Raw genomic sequence first — 5,510 nt, 5'->3', positions numbered from 1 at the left:
TCAGGGTGTGGCCTGCCTATAAGAAGGTCTAGTGAGGCTGGCTTGCATTTGTCTAGTCACTGGTTTCTTGGACAAACTGCTTGGTTGGTCCACCAATATTGAATTCTTCAGTTTCTCCTGCTACAAGCCACGCTTCTGAGACGTGACCGCCTCTTGGAGTGGGTGAGTGATTCCCTTTGGAACAATCATGTAATTTATAAACATATATATGAAAGTCTTTGTATATATGAAATATGTTTTGCCAAATGATCTTGATTGCCCCGGAGATTGTGGTCTTACGTTTGCTGGTGCAAACACCCTTCCTCAAGGAAATATTTCAATTAGGCAAGTTTCATAATTTTCTCCTCTTTGTGCTCTACTATACTCATGAATAAGTTTGTAACATTTATTGTGATATAAAAATTTATATTTTATTTTTCCAGGGTTAACTAGTTTTTCAGATCCACTCATCTTTATTAATTTTAAATAAAAAACTTTTTTCCCTGTTATTATATGCTGTTGAGTCGCTTGCAACTCATCCTGCCCTATCCTGAGCCAATCTCACTGTCTCTGACACCTCTATCCCCAATACCCTAGTCACTGTATAAATCCATCTCTTCTGTGGTCTTCCTCTCCTGTACTGGACCTCCATCCTTCCCAAAAATTATGTCCTTCTTCAAGGACCATTCCCTCTAGGCAACATGCTCAAAGTATGTGAGATGGAGCTTCAAAATGTTTACCTCCAAGGAGAAACTGAGTTTCACCTTCTTCAGGAAAGACCTGTTTGTTCTCTTGGTAGTTTATGGTATGTTCAATAGTCTTCTCCAGCACAATTCAAAGACATTGGTTTTTCTTCTGTCATTCTTATTCATTGTCTAAGTCTCTGACATAGCGAAGTAATTGCTAAGACCATGTAATTGGAAAGACCATGACCTGGATCAGGCCCAGCTTAGTATCCAGTGTGACATCCTTCCTCTTTGGCACTCTGAAGAGGTTCCTAACAGCAGATTTTCTCCGTACAATTAGTCTTTTCATTTCCTGACTGCTAGTGCCAAGCATATTAATTGTTGAACCAATTAAACTGAAATTATCAACAATCTCAATCTCTTTTTCATATTCAATTGGCCCAGTGATGAGAATTCTTGTCTTCTTGATGTTGAACTTCAATACATTTTTGAGACTGCAGTCCTTGACCTTCTGCAGCGAATGCTTCAATGTTGCCTCAGTTTTGACAAGTAAGGCTGTGTTAAAAGCATAACACAGATTGTTGATGAGCTTTCTTCCAGTTCTGATGTCACATTCTTCCTTATAAAGTCCAGCCTCCTGAATGATCTGTTCCACATATAGATTGAAAAAGGTATGGAGACAGGATGGATTCATGACACTCTCCTTTACTGATTTTGAACCATGCATCATTTCCCTGCTCTGTGCTGGTGACTGCTTGCTAGTCCAAGTATAGGTTTCATATGAGCACAGTGTACTGGGATTCCCAGTTTTCTCAAGGTTAGCCACAAATTGTGGTGATCCAGGCAGTCAAAGGCCTTTGAATAGTCAATGAAACAGAGGTAGACCTTCCTCTGATACTCTCTGCTTTCATCCAAGAGCCATTTGACATTGGATATCGTGCATCTAGTGCCAGGGCTTGTTCTAAACCCAATTTGTATTTCTGATAGTTCTCTGTCAGTATATTGTTGTATTTGTTTTTGGATAAACTTCAGCAAGAAGTGTGTGATACCAGTGATTTTGTTTGACAATTTCCACATGTTGTTGGATCACTTCTTTTTGGAATGGAAATAAATACGGATCACTTCCAGACAGCCATGGAGTTATCCAGGTTCCCTAGCACAACCTGGTAAGCACATCAAGGGGTACATTTGTATATTAGAATATGTCAATTGGTATTGACCCCGTTGATTACATGGATCTTGGTTTTACCGATTCCTTCAGAGCATCTTAAACTTTTTTCATCTCTATTGCACTTGATCATATGCTGTTTCATAAAATTCTTTTTTGTCAGCCAATTCTTTTTGGTCCAGTGACTCTGTGTACTCATTCCATCTTCTTTTAATGCTTGTTGGATCATTCAGTATTCAGACCATAGCATCTTTAAGTATTGAAACTCAAGGCTTAACTTTATTCTTTAGTTCCTTTAGCTTAAGAAATACTGAGTGAGATCACCTCTTTTGATTTTCTGACTTTAGCTCTTTGCACATTTCTTTGTAATACTGTGCTCTGTCTTCTCTAGCTGCCCTTTGAAATCTTCTGTTGAGCTCTTTAACTTAACTGATTCCATTCCTTTGCCTAGGTGTCTCAGTGATTTAGAGCAATATTCAGTTTGTTCTGACATCAGTATTAATATTTTTTTTCTTTCTTTGGCTTTGTAATGACCTTTTGCATTATCTATAAATCATCTTTTTAATATCCTCCTACAGTTCCTCTAGTCTTCATTCAGTAATGTCCAAGGCCTCGAATCTGTTCTTGAGATAGTTTTTAAATTTTGGTAGAATGGACTCAAGGTCAAATTTTGTTTCATGTGGCTTTGATTTTATTTTCTTTAGCTTCAATTTGAGCTTACACATGAAGTAGTTGATGATCTGTTCTGCAACTGGGACTTGGCCTAATTTTCACAGCTGATATTGAGCTTCTCCAACAATTCTTTCCACAGATGTAGTCAATCTTATTTCTGTGTAGACCATCAGCTGACGTCAATATGCGTTTCTTATGAAAAGCATTTGCAATGAATATTCATTGTACAAAATTCTGTCATTTTATCTCCAGCCTCTTATCTGTCACCAAATCAATGTCTTTCAAGTACTGTTCCTTATCCTCAGTTTCCAACTTTTGCATTCCGCTCCTCCATTATTATTAATACATCTTGGTTGCATGTTTTATCTATTTTCAGTTACAAAAGTTGGTAGAAATATTCTACTTCCACCTGTTTGGCTCTGGCTGTTGTTGTGTATATTTGAAAAATACTGGTATTCATAGGTTTTCCTTGTATGAAATTATCCTGTCACTCACTACATTGTATTTCAAGATGTATACAGAAATAGTCTTTTTGACTATGTATGTGACCCCTATTTTTCTTCACCATTTCATTTCTGGAAATGTAGATCATATGATTTTCTGATTGAAAATGTCCCATACCAATCCATTTACCTTTGCCAATGTCTAGTATGTCAATATTTATGTATTTAATTTCTCCCTTAACAATGTCTAATTTTCCTACATTCATACCTATCATATTCCATGTTCCAATTATTAATGTCTGCTTGCATCTGTGCTTCTGCTCAGGGTTTGCCAATACTATTTCCCAATAGTGCCATATCTAGTAGTCTAATCTAAGCATGCTCATAGGGTTTTTGAAGGCCTTTTATTTCAGAAGTGGATGGCCAGTTCTTCTTCCTAGTCTGTCTTACTTTGGAAGCTTATCTTCATTGCAATATCTGAAAACAAGCATTTTGCCCAAAAGAGCAGATGAATGATGCTTGCCTGTTACCTAGCTAACAAATTCAGTGTTGCCTTCCCTCTTTGGTGTTACAGTCCTGTGCCCCGACCCTGCTCCACCAGCTTCCTGCTCAGTGTACTTGCCTTGCCCCGCCACCGCCTCCCTCCTCACTTCCACAAGCTAGCCCCTGATAACTCAGGTCTTTGACCACTTCTGTCCATTTATGGTCACCCTATACCCTAAAACCTTTAGGGTATCTCTAGTCTCCTTAATTAGTCATTTACTTTATAGGGATTCACTGGTCTATGTGAAACTTAATATGCTCACAATACACATTTATAACATGAGAAAGTGTGTGTTCTCTATGGCAGATAGAAAATGGCATGCCTTTTATCATCGTGTTTTTACTCAAAACAATTGGGGATGTTATATTATCTATATTTTGACCAATCAACTTTGTAATAAACACAAGAATTTTCTAAAATATGTATTCATAGTGTGTCATAGCATTCCATGGTTATACTTGCTTTAAAAAAACAAAACCAACTACAGGCAAACATCAACTACAAGGCTAGCTAGTTCAAGAAGGAGAACGTAGATTGTAGAGTAGATGGAGCATGATTATTGAAGGGATGGTTAATTATCACAAACTAGGGTGGAGAATGCTTTTGAAACAGTAATTAGCACAAAATTTTGGAGTGATTTAGATGAAGAAGTTATGAAGGAGTAGGTAAGGAAAGTGATTATGTGGAAAATCATGCAAGAGGATGTAGTTTCAGGATGGCTATACTCTGGGGAATGGCTAAACTGTTGTTTAAGAGTCACATTATATGGGGCAAGCATGCCTAAATTTGAGAGGCTGGACTCTGTGAAGAACGGGTCATCAGAATTGGAGGAAGATTCATCAATAACATTCAGTAAGCAGATGACCCAACTCTGCTTGCTGAAAGCGAAGAAGCTTTGAAACACTTTCTGCAAAAGCTCAAACACTGCAGCCTTCAATATGGATTGAATCTCAATATTAAGAAAACAAAAATTCTTACCACTGGACCAATAGGCAATATTATGATAGATGAAAGAGTGAAACTGCCAATGACTTCATTTTACTTGAATCAGGAATCAATACGTTGACACTAGCAGGCAGGAGATCAGATGTATTCCATTGCAAAAGTCTGCAGCCTGAGACCTTTTCAAATTATGGAGGAGCAATGATATTAGTTTGAGGACTAAGGTACAATTGGTTTTAACCATGGCCTTTTAATCGCTTGCTGTGCATGTGAGAGCTTGACAATGAATAACAGAAGAAAAATATATCTTTGAGCTTTGATGCTGGAAAAAAGTACTGAATATCCCATGGATTGTCAAAAGAACAGACAGATATGTCTTAGAGAAGTTTAAGACAGATTCCTCCTTGGAAGCAAAGCTGGTGAAGCTTAATCTCACATAGTTTGGCCATGTTACTAGAAGAGACAATTCCTTGATGAAGGATGTCATGCTTGGAAAGGTGGAAGGACAGCGAAGCAGAAAAAGGAAGGCCTTCAACTGGGTGGATTGTCACAGTGACTGAAGCAATGGGCTGAAATATGTCAGAGACTGTGAGATTGGCACAGGATAGGAGAGAGTTCAGATCTGTTTATAGGGTCACTATGAGTTGTATTTAACTTGATGGCACTTAACAACAGGATGCCTAAACTCACCTCATTGCCTTTAAGTCAGAATTGGCTCAGATCTAATGTTTCAATGATTTTACAGAGGCTGTATATCACACAGGAGGTAATATATATCTTCATGGGAATTGCTGGTGGATTTCAACCCTCAGAGAGGTGCCCCCTTTGGATTAACAGTTCAGCTCCTGATTCAGTAGGCCACCAGAGTACCCTGTGCCTATATAAGGAGCCTGAAATATTTGAAGACTTGGATTAATAACTGAAAAACTTTAAAGAAAGGATTTCCACAATCAGATTTTTATCTTTAAAATGCCATGCCAATATTTATCTGCAGCTTCAAGGTGAGTGAAGAATATTAGACAGATGCTCCTACTGCAGTAATTCTGCTCTTGATCACATGGCTTGATCAGTTGGCT

At 38.0% G+C, this 5,510-nt stretch overlaps 1 pseudogene; it reads right to left on the bottom strand.

Moving 5' to 3' along the window:
* Positions 1 to 5,129, bottom strand: part of LOC102871626 — an 18,864-nt pseudogene extending 13,735 nt beyond the window's left edge.
* Between the last annotated feature and the right edge of the window lie 381 nt (positions 5,130 to 5,510).

The sequence above is a fragment of the Elephantulus edwardii genome, unplaced genomic scaffold (genome assembly GCF_000299155.1).
Source record: "Elephantulus edwardii isolate Elephantulus edwardi_28Jun2011 unplaced genomic scaffold, EleEdw1.0 scaffold00081, whole genome shotgun sequence".
In the NCBI taxonomy this organism is placed as follows: Eukaryota; Metazoa; Chordata; class Mammalia; order Macroscelidea; family Macroscelididae; genus Elephantulus; species Elephantulus edwardii.
The sequence above is the reverse complement of the archived record's forward strand: the minus strand, read 5'-3'. Positions and strand labels throughout refer to the sequence as shown.